We start from the raw sequence: 16612 nt of genomic DNA on the forward strand, positions 1-16612 counted from the left end.
TTAAGATCTGTATGCAGAGTCACTACGAAGGCAAATGGCCAACAGCAGCTGGAGAAAGTTTTTGTCAGAGTCAAGTTCACTGGGAATTTTCCTTTAAGGACAGAGAAGCGTGCTGGATGGAGAGGAGGGGTGCGGGGGAGGGGGGGTCCCGGACAGCTCACGGGACCCAAGGGCACTTGTGGGCGGGACTGCATCCCAAGGGACCGTGGGACACAGGAGACCAGGACCGAAAGAACGGGACGGGACGCGCGGGGCGGGCCAGGCCTACCGCGACGCCAGGGTCACTCCCGCTTCCCCCAGCTCTGCTGGCCTCGGTGCCTCAGGCTTCGCACTGGCTGCCTAACGCTGCCGCCGCGCTGGAAACCCAACCGAGAAGCTACCGAGCGAGGACGCAAACGCACTCGCCACTAGGGGCGCTTTGCGCCGCCGCCAAGCCGCGGCCCCGGCACCTGACCACGCCTCTCGGACTGCGCCGGCGCGGGCGCTGTCCCCGACGTCCTGAGGCTCGCGGGTGGGGACTGCTCTAGAGCGCTGGCACCGAGTCTGTCCCGCGGGGATGGGCAGCGCGTACGGAGGGGCCGCAGGTGATGCCAGCGGCGGAGCCTAGCAGCCAGACAGAACCTCCGTTCCTCGTCCGAGGTGGACGTCTCTGCCTGAGCGCACAGGGCTGGCGTGCGGGGCCGGAGGTGGGGGCGGGGCTTCAGGTGAGGCCCGGATGTGTAGCGGTCGTTACACTGGGCGGCAGGAGTCCAGGTCGCCCTAACCAGGAGCTGCGGGAATGGAGTGGGGTTGTGACTGTCCAGGATCACACCCCGAGCTCGATGTTCCAAAGCCTCAGACAGCAGCTCATCCGCCTTGCAGTCTCTCCCAGCTCAGCCTGGTGTTGGAAAGAGAAACGTGAAGGTCCCCTGGGCAGAACAGTCACATCCTAGATGGTAGAAGGAAGCCAGGTCTGCAGCTCAACGCAGAACTTACACTCTGGGCGCTCCACCTCCAGCCCCTTACTATGTAATCTTGTACTACCATTTTCTTATCTGAGAATGGAAATAATAGAGGTTACTCATTGACGTGAGAATTCAGTTAATGTATTTATGAAGCCTTTAGAACAAGGGTGTGGTGGAGGGAGGGAGAGAGGATAGTTAGTGAGTACAATTGAATAGGAAGAATGATGTCTGATGTTCGCTGCACAGTAGGACAACAGGGCAGCTGATAACAATTGAGAGGATTCTGAGTATTTCCAACAAAGAAATGACATTTGTCTTCACTGACATTTGATCCTTACATCAAATTTTTACCCTGATTTGATCCTTACACATTGTATACTTGTATTGAAATACCACACTATACTCCCTAAATATGTGTAATTACTGTCAAAAATGTATTAAAGCAGCACCTTTTGTGGAAAAGAAATTTAAACAGTGGCAAAGCACAATTTTGAGTCAAACTTGTGATTCAGATTTTTTTTTTTTTTCAGAATTTCCAAATGCGGGGCTGGGGATGTGGCTCAAGCGGTAGCGCGCTCGCCTAGCATGCGTGCGGCCCGGGTTCGATCCTCAGCAGCACCACATACCAACAAAGATGTTGTGTCCGCCAAGAACTAAGAAAAAATAAATAAATGTTAAAATTCTCTCTCTCTCTGTCCCCCTCTCTCTCTCACTCTCTCTTTAAAAAAAAAAAAAAAAAAAAAGAATTTCCAAATGCATCTCCTTGACTGAGCCTCCTACACGGAGAAGCTCAGAGTCCCAGCCTTGTACCTCACTAATGTCCTGGACGTCAGACAAACTTAGCTGAATGCTTACTACTGCCAAGCTTTTGCTGCTGTTGCTTGTGTGTGTGTGTGTGTGTGTGTGTGTGTGTGTGGTTGGGGATGGTATTGGGGGTTGAACTCAGGGGCACTCTACCACATCTACACCCTCAGCCCTTTATTTTTTATTTTTTATTTTTTTAAAGAGAGACTGAGAGGAGAGAGAGAGAAAGAGAATTTTTTAAAATATTTGTTTTCTTTTTTTAGAGAATTTTTTTTAATATTTATTTTTTAGTTCTTGGCGGACACAACATCTTTGTTGGTATGTGGTGCTGAGGATCGAACCCGGGCCGCACGTATGCCAGGCGAGCGCACTACCGCTTGAGCCACATCCCCAGCCCTCAGCCCTTTATTTTTGAGACAAGCTCTCACTAAGTTGAGGCTTGCCTCAAACTTGCAATCCTCCAGCTTCAGCCTCCCACCTCTATGAATTTACAAGCCTGTGCCATTACCCTTGGCCAGGCCTTTACTTCTGCTTTACTCCCTACCAGAAATGCTCTTTCTTCCTCTTGTTGAGTTTCTGCCCATACTTAGAGGCCAGGAGCTGAAGGGAAGGTAGTGACTTTTTTGCCTGAGGCACAGATCCGAGGCTGCCTGATTGCCCTAATGTGGGGTCTGTGATTAAGAACTGGTTTGTGGGGCTGGGGATGTGGCTCAAAAGGTAGCACTCTCACCTGGCATGCGTGCGGCCTGGGTTCGATCCTCAGCACCACATACAAACAAAGATGTTGTCTCCACCAAGAACTAAAAAATAAGTATTAAAATTCTCTCTCAAAAAAGAAAAAAAAAAGAACTGGTTTGTGGGGGCTGGGACTGTGGCTTAGCGGTAGTACACTTGCCTGGCATGTGTGAGGTACTGGGTTGAATTCTCAGCACCACGTATAAATTATTTAAATAAAGGTCTATCAGCAACTAAAAAAATAAAAATTAATAAAAAACTGGTTTGTGGGGGGCTGGGGTTGTGGCTCAGTGGTAGAGCACTTGCCTAGCATGGATTTCAATTCTCAGCACCACATAATAATAAAATAAAATAAAGATATTGTGTCCATCTACAACTGAAACAAACAACAAGAAAGCAAACCACCAGTTTGTGGAGTTTTTTTTTTTTTTTTTTTTTCATTTCAGGAATTGAACCCAGATGTACTTAACCATCAAACCACATCCCCAGCCCTTTTTAATATTTTATTTAGAGACCAGGTGTCCCTGAGTTGCTTAGGGCCTTGCTAAATTGCTGAGGTTGGCTTTGAAACTCAGGATCCTCCTGCCTCAGCCTTCCAAGCCACTGGGAATATAGGTATGTGCCACAAACCCAGTGGTTTGTGATTTCTGCTGCTCCCATAGCATGCTCAGTGTCTCACCTTGAGTGGCTCCCCCCACCATCCTCACCCCCCCATCCTACCCATGTAATCCCCAGGCCTACTGTGAGGGCTATAGTGACAACCACCTTGGTCCTTGGCATTTTCAAAGAGCCCTGCCCCCACACCGGATGGTGGCTGCCTCAGCTCCAGCTGTGGTCTGCCCAGTGGAAACAGACTCTCGGGGAGGGCATGTGACTCAAGCCTGCAATGGGGCCAAGATAGGGGCTTCTGTCTTTGTGGAGCTAATCCACACTGTTTGGTGGGGGCTTCCCAGATGGCAGTAGTGTTAAGTACAGGGAAGACCAGGTTTGTGGATGTCCCCCCCCCCCCAGGCCTGTGTTCTTGGCACTGACCGCCCCCCCCCTTTTCCCATCCCTTTTTGTGGTGTTTTTTTCTTTTGATGTTTGGTTTGGTTTGTTTTTTGATGCTGGGGATCAACCCAGGGCCTTGTACATGCTAAGCACACTCTCTACCTCTGAGCTCCAGCCCCAGCCCACCTCCTTGAGGTTTCCTAACTCAAGGACATGTAGTGTGAGAACAACCAGGCTGCGGAGCCTGCAGATCTGGGTTTGATTCTGCCGCTCATTGCCGGTGTGACCTTGAGTCGGTCACTTGGCTTCTCACAATCTCCTCAGTTTTAGCAACATAGATGTACCACATCTGACCCCAGACAGCTGTGAGAGAATAAAATGAAAATGAACCTGAAGTCCATAGGACCCCATTCCTTATTTCAAAGGTTAGCTGATCCTTCCCAGAGTAAAGAAGGGAAAGACCAGCCTCAGAGGGTCACTCAAAGACCCACAGGCCTGGCTTCTTCATTTATGGGTTCATTCCTTCCCTCATTCCACATGCACTGAGCACCTACCAAGTGCCTAGTCCTGTCCTGGGATCAGGGTGCCAGGTGAACAAGCTGGTCCTAGCTCTAAACTTAGTGAAAGGGGAGTTTTGGAGGTGCCTTAGCCAGGCAGGTGCAATGACCTCTGGACTTGGCCTTCAGCTGTCGGGGGGACGAAGCCTGGGGGATTGGGTTACCATCTCTACCCTTTGCAGACTCCTCAGCCAACCTGCCCCACTTTGTGCCATGCTTCCAGATGCACATCTCTAGCCTGGTCTATGAGGACCACCTACAGCAACTACCAGAGGAGCAGAGCGGGGACATCTGGGCATAGTCGGATGGATCAGACTCTGATCTTTGCCTTTTGGTGGATGAGGGAATGGGACTCTAGACTGGGCTGCTGTCAGGTACACAGCCCAATAGTGCCAGGAAAGTGGAGTAGGCTGTCAAGTGACCTAAAAAAGTACTTGGAGGGCTGGGGATGTGGCTCAAGTGGTAGCGCTCTTGCCTAGCATGCGTGAGGCACTGGGTTCGATTCTCAGCACCACATACAAACAAAATAAAGATATTGTGTCAACCTAGAACTAAAAAATAAATATTAAAAAAAAAAAGTACCTGGAGAGGGTGTGCAAGGCATAGATTAAGCCAGGCATGGTGGTACACACCTGTATTTCCAGCTACTCTGGACACTGAGGTAAGAGGATTGCAAGTCTGAAGCCAGCCTACATGCTGTCTTAAAAAAAGATATATATAATATATATATATATATATATATATATGTGTGTGTGTGTGTACACACATACATTTAGATTATAAATCTAATCTATATATACAAGTATAATTATATATATATACAAGTATATAATTTATTCAAACAGCTTACAAGGAAGACTCAGTGGTGAGAGGCTCTGTCCCTCATGGTGTCTTGCTAAGCAGTGCCTCCACCCCTAAGAACACTCCTCCAAGACAGTAGTGCCTCCATCCCTCTTGGCACCTTGTCCAGTGGCAGCTGGCTGATGTTCCTTCTCTAGAGCCCTCAACTCTGTAGTTACCACAGGAAGGGAGTTTTACGGGCTAGTTGCAGAAGGGATGACCTCATCAGCGCTAGCTGGCTTGTGTGCTTTGTTCCTTGTATGGCCAGCATTCCGAGGAGTGCTGCTTCCGGCATACGTGCCAGCGAGCAGTTTTCTACAGCTAGCCTTCAAAGGCAGTGGCCTTCAAGATAATACTTATGTAGACATCCTCCTAGGGCCACTGTCATCATTCCTTGAGTTGCCTACGGTCCTGGGAACGAAGGCACAGCTCAGGGACGTGGTGTCCCTTTGTTGCTCTTTCTTTTCTTTAAGGATGACACAGCTGTTCTCCCTGTCTTCTGGAGGGATGAGGCAGGGCCCTCTGGGCCTCCTTCCCTCTGGTCAAGCAGGACACAGAGGGCTTCTCCACTGTTCTCCATTGAGGGGATGGGGGCTATGCTGGCCAAGGGAAGCGACATCCTGTCTGCTAGAGAATGGCTTCTAAAGTTTGGTCAAGCAGCCTGCATTCTAGCGTCCCCTTAGATAGGCCCAGGGTGCTTCTGAGCTGGGGACAGGTTCTAGAACTACCTTCTGCCAGGCAATAGGCAGACCCAAGTGCTGAGGGGGCTGTCCTTCGTCTCTTCCACCCTCTGCTGTTACAGACTACCAGTGCCTGCAGCTGTGGTCCTGTGGGGAGGAGGATTGCAGTACAGGCTATGGATCTCACTGGGTTCAAATCTCACTCCAGATAGTGAATCCCCATCTTCTGAATGATGGTAAAAAAATTCAGGTAAAAAACTCTGAAAGCTGAGATAACACTTCAACTTACCAGGCTGCCACACCCAACAACGGGAAATTGCAACTGTTGGCCAACATGAGGAAGCCCCTCACTCTGCTGTGGGAAGAGCCAGGTGGTGCAGAAACGGGGGCAGCATAGAATTACCATATGACCCAGAAACCCCACTCCAACCTGAAAACAGGGACTGGAACCAATGTTTGTGAATGAATGCCCATAGATGTCCTGTTCAGGATAAACTGTGGGAACAGCGCGGGGTTTGTAGCGAGTGGCAGAGCGCTTGTCTCGCATGTGTGAGGTACTGGGTTTGATGCTCAGTCCCACATAAAAATAAATAAATAAAAATAAAGGTATTGTGTCCATCTACAACTGAAAAAACCAAACCAAACCAAACCCAAACCTGCAGGCACTTCCAGGGTTCACTAGCTGGTGGATTAACTGTCTGTGGTCTACATGGCCAACGGCATAAGGACTGACACGCGTCCCCGTGGGTGAGGCTTGGGAAGACGATGCTAAGTGAAAAGCCAAACATGAAAGGGTGACTGCTGTGGATCCTGCTTACGTGAAGGACCTAGAACAGGAAGATCGATCGACTAGAGGTCACCAGAGGCTGGGGCCCTGGGCAACGAGGTTGCAGCCACTAAAGCCCTTGAAAGCCCAGCCTAGGCCCCAGGAGGGCCAGGGTGGACAGAAGGAGCAGGTGGCCTGAAGAAGCCCTGTGCTTACCTTTGCCTCCCCTGGGAACCATGTCCCTGTGGGTAAGGCAGCAGGGCCTGGAGCTGGAGCCGGGAGGAAGCAGGGACGCCACGGGGACTTGAACCCCGGCCCAGCTCGTGGGCGTGCCACCACCAGCGCCTTTTGCTTTTTCCTGCTCACTTTCTCACAGACTGAAAGGTGAAAAGCAAAACCTGACCGCGGCAATGAGCCGCGGCCAGTAAAAGAAACACCTGCGGCGGCTCTGCGCCTCCTCCCGCCCAGGCCCACCTGCTGCCTGTCCTGATACCCCTTCGGATGGCGCAGCCAGGGCACGTTTGTCCCCCAGCCTTAAGCCACATGCATATCCCAACTGAGGAGCACATGAAGTTAGACCAGCAGTGAACCACAGATCGCGGGACTGCCTCAGCACTGACAAGGTTGTATATGTACTCAGATGTTTCCAGAAAGAGCCTAAGAGACTCACTGTGGTGGGACTGAGGTAGGCGAGGGGAGAGGGATTTTACTTTCATTTCACACCTTCTTCATGGTTTGATGGTCAGAATTAAAGGCAAAAATCTTTTCATCCCCAGATCAGGAAATCTAAGAGCTAAGGGAAACTTCCAGCACTATCAAATGCATACGGTCCTCCAGGTCTGCTGGGCCCTGGCCACCTGAGGTCACACAGACATGCCCACCTGCCTTCCATCCTGAGCTCTCGGCCATCGTCGGCTGCGGATTCCTTCCCGGAAGTGCCATCATTTGAAAGTGAAGTTGGAAGCACAGTGTCCCCACCAACTCTCTCCTCTTACTGGGCTCTGACCTGGAGTATGAGTTCTGGGGAGGATGGGTTCAAGTCACCAGAGCCCCAGAGCCAAGAGTTACACAAAGCCAACCCTGGACCCTTGGCCACCCTGGCAGTCCAGGGCATCGGCACCCACTGCCGCAGCGCAGGTTCTGCCGCCCACAGCGGATCCATAGAGCACCCCCATGAGCCCTGCAGTCCTGTCAACTCGGAGGCAGGATCCCCTCCGGTGAGCCCTGGGGAGATCAGAAGCTGTGTCTCAGTCAGGTCCAGATGAGAAGGGGAGGCTCCAAGGGGCTGTAACCTGCCCGGGGCACACCGTGGTCAGGCCTGGAGAACTGGCTCCGACTCCTCCCCAGGAATCCAGGCAGTCGGCCACCTCTCCCTCCCGCCCTCCCACACATGGGTGCCAAGGTCTGGGGCCTGCCAGGTGTGCTGAGAACCTGCAGGCCCGGCCTCCCTTCCCTATTTCTCATGCCCCATCTTCCCTCGCAGCCTCCCTCCCAAACACACCACGAAACACAGGCACTTACTTATCGCAGCGGCAGAGAGGAAACGAGCACAGCCAGACAGTCCCAACCTGATGAAGCAAAAAGCTCTGGCCTAACAAGGCCTCAGAAATGGGGGTTAGAACGGACTCTGAAAGATGAGCAAAGAATTAGTTCAACAGGTTAGTGACAGCCCTCAGGTGTGTCCCGCAGAAACCCCGAGGGGATCTACACAGGGAGACAGGCCACAGCTGAGGGGTCAGAATGAAATGGCCCCAGAAACCACTGCACACTCAGTCCCTGGGCAAAGGGAACAGTGGCACTGGTGAGGCCAGGCAAAAAGAGCAACCTCCACCCCTAGCCCCTCAGGACCATCAGAGGGGCCAGGGAAGCCAGCAAGAGCCCGGCAGCTGCCCCTTTCCTCTGGCCAGTGGAGAGCCCAAACCAAGAGCAGGCTTTTCCATATACAAAGGGGTTTGTGACCGCACCATTTGTAATCACAGAGTGCTGGCACTGGCCCTCATTGCCCCATGGTGGCAGTGATAGGTCCACACCCTGATTGGTGTGCCCTCAATCAGAAAGGTAGGCCATTTCAGGATGAGTAACTGGGTCCCCAACATATGCCTCCTACCTGAAGTAGAAAAAAGCAAACAAACAAACAAACAAAAAAAACCCCAAAATCTTACCAATCATGACTGTAAAACAAACACACTTACAGAAAGAAGTTAGTTACAGCTACAAAATTCAAGTTGAAAATAACCCCTGCAGGTATTTCAGTCCAATATAATGAGTCCTCTGTGTGTGTCCACGCGTGGGTGTTATGCATGTGCGCGCATGAGTGTGCGTGAGCAGGTGCCAATTTATACCACCAACGCCAGATGCGGTGACCTCCAAACAGAAAGCACTCCACAGGGGACATCTTTTGTGTTGCTGGGAGTCTTGATGGACCAATAATGCTGTGTCAGAACACAGGGAGCAAACGAGAAAGCCCCCTCGGGAAGAGGCGCGACCAGAGGAGGTGGAGGGCGCAGCCGCACATCCCTTACACAAGGAGATGGCGGAAATGGAATTTGATCCAAAAACTGATCCAGAGTGGACTGTGACAGAGAATACCTTCTCAACTGCCACAGAACATTTATAAAACTTATCATATCTTAAGCAATGAAGAAAAGAAGCCATGTTTAAAGCAGAAGAAACTGTACAGGCTGCTTCCTCCAATAACCAGTCATTAAGCAGAAATGGACTATAATGTGAAAAACCCAAAATTACCAAACACTTGGAGATTTAAAGTATGCACTTAATAAGGCCAAGCTCACATCAGCACTGATACCAAACACAGGCACAAGAACAACAAAATATCTTACTAAATACAGAGGAGAAGCCGTGGGTTTACCTGGATCTCATAGGGGCCACAGGCTGAGGGTTGGCCAGCCCCAGTCCACCTCACCTTGCACTCCTCTGGCTCCAGCGAGCCCCTCACAGCTCACCGGCTTGCTCAGGCTCTGCTCTCAGCCTGAAATACTCTTCCTTCCAGCGAGGGTCCAAGGGCTGCCGTGGGGAGGGCTCTGTTCTCGTTCTTGGCTGGGATTGACCCAGGGGTGCTCTACCACTGAGCTATACCTCTAGCTTCTTTTTAATTTTACAAGTTGCTGAGGCTGGCCTCAAATTGATTATCCTTCTGCCTCAGCCTCCCAAGTAGCTGGGATGATAGGCCTGTGCCAATGTCCTGGCTGCTGTTCACTCCTGGTTTGTGTGATCAACATCTGAGCCTAGGCACCATGAGAACAGGCACCAGCCCAGTGTAGCCAGGAAGGACACAGATGGAGTGACCATTTAAAGATGAAACTGGGGACTGGGGTTGTGGCTCAGTGGTAGAGCGCTCGCCTAGCATGCATGAGGCACTGGGTTCGATCCTCAGCACCACATAAATGTAAAATAAAGATACTGTGTCCACTTAAACCTTAAAAATAAATATTAAAAAAAAAATAAAGATGAAACTGGTCTGAGGCAACTACAGTTGGCTGTTCCTTTGCTGGGTGCTCTGCATGCCTTCGAAGGCCTGCCACCCAGAGGACACCTTATATGCCCTGGGTGGCTTCAGCAGTTCCCTCAGGATGCTTCACGCTCTAGACAGGGGCCCTGACTGCCACCATGGGACTGAGGGTGTGGTGGGCTGATGCAAGGCTGCCTATACCACAAACTCCACTACCAGCCTTTACTCCCCTCTGGCACTGTCACAAGCCTGGATATGACAAACCAAGCTGCCAACACTACCAAAGAAAAGCAGAGCTGCAGAGCTGCTTGTTTTATCTAAAGCAGCTTTTTCAAAAAGGCCAATAAAATAGAGTTCTTGAAAGTCTATTCCAGACCAAAAACAAACAAACTAACAAAAACTAGGCATAAAAAAGTTGAAAAAGCTATTCCTGAGGAGAATATTAAAGTAGAAAAAGATACTCTGCACTAACATACATGAAAAAGGCGATTTTTGGGCTGGGGATGTGGCTCAAGCGGCAGCGCGCTCGCCTGGCGTGCGTGCAGCCTGGGTTCGATCCTCAGCACCATATACCAACAAAGATGTTGTGTCTGCCGATAACTGAAAAATAAATATTAAAAAAATAATAATAAAAAAAATAAAATAAAATAAAAAATTTAAAAAAAGAAAAAAGGCGATTTTCTTGGAAAACAAAACTTGAGAAATTGACTTGTGATGAAATAGAAATACTGAGTAGCCCAAGAGCCCTAGAACTACTTTCAGAGAGCCACTGAACCTCCACAGTGTTGGCCACTGTTCCCGGACACTGCAGGGTGTGGACTGCAGGGAAGGCTGGGGACCTGCCACAAAGAGACAGAGATAGCTGCTGCCTCCGCCGCTCAAGCAGGGTATCTACATCACACAATTCAGCCTCATACAGACCTAGCTGCTATTCTTCTCCCCACCTCATCACTGAGGAAACCTTCAAGAATAAGAAATTCAGATGGGCCCAGCTACTCAGGAGGCTGAGGCAGGAAGAAGGCTTCAGCCCAGGAGTTAGGGAACAGCTTGGGCAAAGTTAGCAAGACTTTATCCCTTAAAACAAAAGGATTTAGCCCAAGTCCTGTGCTACTAAATGGCAAAGAAACCTAGTTGCTTGGCCAAAACCTGAGTTTGTAGATGCTGCTCTTAGGACTATCTCTCTGGATGTCCTGATCCCAAAGCCTGCTCAACAGCAGCCTGAAGTCCAAGGGGACCTTGTAATTCATTATAAACCTCCAGGTCCAGGAGTGGCTTGGATCGAAGTCATAGGAGGGCTTATTATTCCATTAGTATTAATGAAATCATTAATAGTTCATTAGTTGAATTAAAATCATTAGAGGATGAAAGAAAAACCCTTTATCTCAGGGAAGGCTTTTGAATAAATTCAATATTTCTTATGATTTAAAAACAAATAAAAAACTCCAGAGCAATCTAGAAAACAAATGGATACCTTGTCCCGTAATCCAGCAAGAGTGCAGGTGACATCGGTGACATCAGAGACAAAGGACACACCTGAGCAGTACTTCTCTTCCATCCTGTTTAAGGATCACCACAGAATGGGACAAAGTATTTGCAAGTCATGTATCTGATGAGGGTCTAGAATCCAGAGTTAATAAAGAGCTCTTATAATTCAATGATAAAATGACAAACACCTAATTAGAAGGTGGGCCAAGGCTCAGCACAGACACTTCTCCAGAGAACATATGCACATGCTAACAGCACATGAAAGGTGCTTGATATTATCTGTTATCAGAAAAATGCAAATCAAAATTACATAATATCATTTCATGCCCATTACGATGGTTATATTTAAAGAGTCAATAACCTGTGTTGATGGGAATGTGGGGAATGGAACTCTCACACGACTGCTGCCAACGCAAAGCAGTGCAGTGGCCCTGGAAAGCAGCTTGGCAGTGCCTCAAAATTACACACAGGGTTACTCTGTGACCCAGCAATCCCACTCCTACCTGTGTACCAAGGAGAGTTGAAATCACATGTTTACATAGAAACTTTACACAAACGTTCGCAGTAGCACTGTTCATAATGGTCAAAAGAAGAAACCGTCCAAAGTCCAATGGAAAAACACAATGCAGTTATCAATAATGGAGTATCCTTCAGCTATGAAGAGGAAATTAGTCCTGTTACATGCTACAGGCGTGACCAACCTTGAAAATATCATGCTACGTGAAATAATCAGATACAGAAAGATAAACAATGCATGATTCCACTTACATGAGGTTCCTAGAACAGGCAAATTCTTAGAGACAAGGTAGCACAAAGACGACCAGGGCCTGGGGCAGCAGGGTGTGGAGCTTCCGCCTGGGCTAAGGAGGTCTATAGCTGCACAACCTAGGGAGTGAGCAGACCAAGACCCACCAACGGGGCACTTGAGGGGCATGAGCTCTATGGTAATGTAGATTATACCCTGATTTTTAGAAGGGAAAACAAAATTTATTTGAAAAGGAAACTTTATATTAACATCATAAACAAAAAGGTATATTAACATAAATGTATAAACATTAACATGTGAACTATGAGCAGATGGCAACTCATTTGTGGACCAACAAGACAATCACCCTCTGGGCTATACGAAACAGGCCAAGGGGGCTCATATGCTTAATATCAAAATATGTTTATAGGGGGTTGAGGTTGTGGCTCAGTGGTAGAGCGCTTGCCTAGCATGTGTAAGGCACTGGGTTCGATTCTTAGCACCACATATAAGAAAATAAATAAAAGTCCATCAATAACTAAATCAAGTGAAGAAAATTAGTGAAACACTGGTCTGCTACAGGGAAAGGCAGCTGTAGTGGAACAGACTTGAAAGTCCAGAAACAGACTTAATTGTATTAATTTGCTAATGATTACCAAGCGGCATTTCAAATCAGTAGACAAAGTAGAATTATCAATAAACAGTGCTGGGGAAATCAGTCATTTTGAAACAACCAAAGTAGGTTCCTACCTCATCCTGTGCTCCAAGCAACTTCCAGATGGATTAGGTTAGTGTCCAAGGGAACCAGAAGAAATATGGCAGAACACAAGGTAGGAGACCATTCTCATGAAAATTGAAGAATGTGATTACAAAATTTAACAAATTAGCCAGATCCAACACACAAAATTAAAAGGCAAACACAAACTCGAGAAACATTTTGTAGTATACAAGGCTAACGGGGTCCCCAACACAGTTCTCGCCCAGCAGTGAAAGCACAGGCCCACACACCAGGTACTCACCGCTTCTCAGAATCAAAAAGTGCAAATTAAAACACAGACATGCGCAGAAGGCCTGGGTTCCACCCCCAGCACCACAACAAAACAGAAAGACAAAATGCTAATGTTATTTCTGCCTTAAAACCAGAGAAGATAAACACAAGGACAGGGTAGGCAGGGGGATATGGCTGAAACCCTCTGTGGGGCGCTTGGCGAAAACCTCCCAACTGTTCAGACCATCTGGACCTGGGACTGCGCTGCTAAGCAAGAGGCCATCTTCCCTATTTCATCCCCAAGTCAGAAGAAATCCTATCAGAAAAAAAAGAAATCCTATCCGAAATAGAACAGGCTCGACCTTGAAAGGAGGAGAAGCGCTGGCCATGCCAGCCACGCGGGGCAGAGGTTCAGAAGGCAAACCCTCCCTGAATGTGACCTTGGGTACAATTTCTGGCTTGGCATAAACATACAGGCATTTTTAGCAGGACAGCGTGAATAGGAGCATTTCAACTGCAAAGACCACTCAAGATATTGACAGTGTTAACAGCACTAGTAACCATTACCCAAAATAAACACGTAAGTGGTCTGTGTGAATTATCAGTAAAGGGTCCCGGAGGCAGACGGACCAAGGCCAATATCACTCACCACAGCTTTCCACATAATAGGAAGGCAGACTAAAGCACTGCGAGTACAGGGAAAGACATACCTTACTCTTGCATAGAAGGAATATCAGGAAGACATCATAGGGAAGGTTCAAGTAATCATGCAAGTCTAGCCAGGAATATTCAGGAAAGTGCAGTAAAGAGACAGGGCCACCCCCACCATATATTAAAGCATAGAGTACAATATTTAAACTTATGTGGAACTGCACATGAATAGATCAATGGCCACCAGCTGTGTCAATCACTAAATGATATGGAGACTAAAGGCTAAGCACTTGGAGTCACTTATTGCCAAAATTAAGTCCAGATAGGTCCGATAAAAATAAAAGAAAAATCTTGTGCAGAAGCCATTAGATGCCTATAAATGAGCGTATACATATTTACAACTTTGGACAGCAAAATACCATAAAACTCAAATATCAGTGAGAATAGGAAAGTATTTACAGCACAAATGATAAAGGTTTTAATTTCCTTAATATATAGAGAGCTCTTATAAACCAATAAGTATATAATCCAGTAGAAACACAAATAGGAATTACAATTAAATACCAATTTTTAGCACCACAAACCAAATTTGAGAGCACAGAGTTGGTAAAGTGTGGGGAAGTATCAGCTGGAACCACCTCCCTAGCAGCATTCATCATATCTGGAAAGGCACCTGGCCCAGGCCCCAGAATTCCTCCTAGAGAAAACTTTGCCCCAATGATATACTTGCCCGTGTACATGAAGGCGCACGGGGCTGGGGATGTGGCTCAAGCGGTAGCGCGCTCGCCTGGCATGCGTGTGGCCTGGGTTCGATCCTCAGCACCACATACCAACAAAGATGTTGTGTCCTCCGAGAACTAAAAAATAAATATTTAAAAAAAAAATTCTCTCCTCTCTCACTCTTCTCTTAAAAAAAAAAAAATACATGAAGGCGCAGGCAGGTAGGCAGATTCTGTAAAGCTGAGAAACACTCAAAATGCTGGAAACAACCTAGTTGCACCCTAAAAGGGGTGGCCACAGTTCACACGGGTGTTGAAGGACCAAGAGAGAGCCGGTAGACACCCGATTCCAAGTCAGTTTGTGTGCTATGCCTGTCCCTCCACAGCTTTATGTGAACACAGAATTCTCTGGAAGCTTCAGCGATAGGCCACAACAGCTGCCTCTGTGGGGAAGGCGGCCAGACATTAGAAAAAGACATCCCTGTCACCTACAGGGCTTGAAGTTTTAACATGAGCAAGGATTACTTTGAACATCTTCTACACATAGAAGTGAAATAAACTGGAGGAAACCAGCGAGTTTTGCCTGTGGGGTCAACACAGGAGCAGAGGCGGAGGAAGGGCCTTGTTTTGACACACAGCTGTCACATCGTAGAAGAGCCAGCTGCTAGAGGCTGAGGAGCCCCAGCATCTACTTCTGGAGACGGTAAGGCCGCCAGGCCCAGGCTGCCCGAGAGTGCCCTGCTGTCCGGAGTCCAGGCCCTGTGACCTGTGAGGCGAGGAGAGCCAGAGCGCCTGTGCCCTCTCAGAGGAGAGTGTCCTTAACTCAGAAAGCCGCTGCAGTTGCTGAGCAGAGGCAGGAGTGCCCCGGAAAAGATAAATGACACAATTTGATCCTGCTTTTGGAAAGGTCACAGCCGCTTTCTTAGAAAGTCTGGTTTTTGTTTTTAACCTACTTTGAAGCAAGAGCTCCAGGCAGCAGACTCTGGACTTGGTCTGCAAGTTCCGACCCTTCTCACAAAACTGAGGGTCCCAGACCCAGAAGGAGCTGGAGTGGGTGTGAATGCTGGGGCTGCCCGGCCCAGACCCCACGGCCTCCTGCACGCACTGTGCTGGGGAGGCCCAAGCCGGTGCACCCCAAGGAATTCAGAGTGCATCACGGAGCACTGCTTGCAATGGCCAGAAGAAATAACCCTCCGCGCATCTGTGGGAAAGTGGAGAAAGTGTGAGTGTACAATTAGTTTCCAAAGGTCACCGTTCATCCATGACAGATCAAAGAGGGCAACTGGCAGGGTCTTAAAAAAAAACAAAAAGGTTTTGTATGCTGAGTGCCAAAGAGGATATGAAAAACAGATACTCTCTTATTCAGGTATGCAAATTTGTATATCTGTTCTGGAGAGGGACAGACCCAGCCAGTGACCCAGAAATTCCATGTTTTATCATGCTGCCCTGAGAAATATTCAGGCATGATGCAAAGGGGTTGTGAAGGTGAGCACGCAGCACTGCTTCTAATACCAAAAGATGGCCAAACAGCTAAATAACTCATAGTATGACCAGGACAAGGAATGTTATGCCATAGCTCAAAAGAATGAGGACAATTCTTTTTGTGCTCGTATGACTCTATGACACTTTGATTGTAAAGGAACAGAAAGGTCTGGAAACCCAGCAAACGGGTAACTGGGAGTGCCAACCTCATGAATCATGTCATGTTTTAATTCTGTAAAACAAGAAGGCATCGCGTATCATTCCTCTAATGACACTTAACAGAAAAGGAGTAACTGTCACCATCAATAGAACAGAGGAACTAACTGTAGAGTCACAAGATGGGCTCTGCCCAGCAAGGAAACCACACGAAACGATATCACACCAAGTGGAACAAGCAAGTGGAAGATGAACTCAGGGTTCAGATGCTGATTGCTCAGCCTGGGGCTGTGAGGAGGACACACGAGGGCAGGAGGAAGCTGCTTTCTTTACCATCCTGGCTCTTGTGTTGGCAGAAGGTTCAGAAATATTGCATTATTAGAAATAATCAAGGAAGCAAATAAGAGAGCCATATCATGTCATGAACCAGAGACTCCGAATAACCCAGTTGTGTGTTCTCAGCTTCAACAAGGGAGACAACGTCCCTGTCTTAGGGAGGAATGCTTACTAGAGTTTAAAACATAACCAACAGTAATAGTCGCTGGGATTTGTTCTATTTTATTGGACATAACAACAAAAAACAGAGCCTAAAATTTCCAAA

The 16612-nt window shown here is 48.2% G+C and overlaps 2 long non-coding RNA genes across 5 annotated transcripts in view; one reads left to right on the forward strand and one right to left on the reverse strand.

Annotated features, from left to right (window-relative positions):
• LOC144376974 (uncharacterized) lies at window positions 1–1808 on the forward strand. 4 transcript variants are annotated; one of them, XR_013437419.1, is made up of 2 exons: window positions 1–704; window positions 1689–1808. It is a non-coding gene; the product is annotated as an uncharacterized LOC144376974 (long non-coding RNA). The 4 variants fall into 4 exon arrangements; XR_013437416.1 differs by lacking the exon at window positions 1689–1808 and adding an exon at window positions 1475–1633 and having other exon boundaries at window positions 1–1008; XR_013437417.1 differs by lacking the exon at window positions 1689–1808 and adding an exon at window positions 1475–1633 and having other exon boundaries at window positions 1–950.
• Window positions 1687–16612, reverse strand: part of LOC101970270 (uncharacterized) — a 23595-nt gene continuing 8669 nt past the window's right edge. Inside the window, exon 3 of the long non-coding RNA XR_005733441.2 lies at window positions 1687–15574. This is a non-coding gene — a long non-coding RNA (uncharacterized LOC101970270). The remainder of the gene's footprint in view (window positions 15575–16612) is intronic.

The sequence above is a fragment of the Ictidomys tridecemlineatus genome, chromosome 4 (assembly GCF_052094955.1).
Source record: "Ictidomys tridecemlineatus isolate mIctTri1 chromosome 4, mIctTri1.hap1, whole genome shotgun sequence".
NCBI classification, from domain to species: Eukaryota; Metazoa; Chordata; class Mammalia; order Rodentia; family Sciuridae; genus Ictidomys; species Ictidomys tridecemlineatus.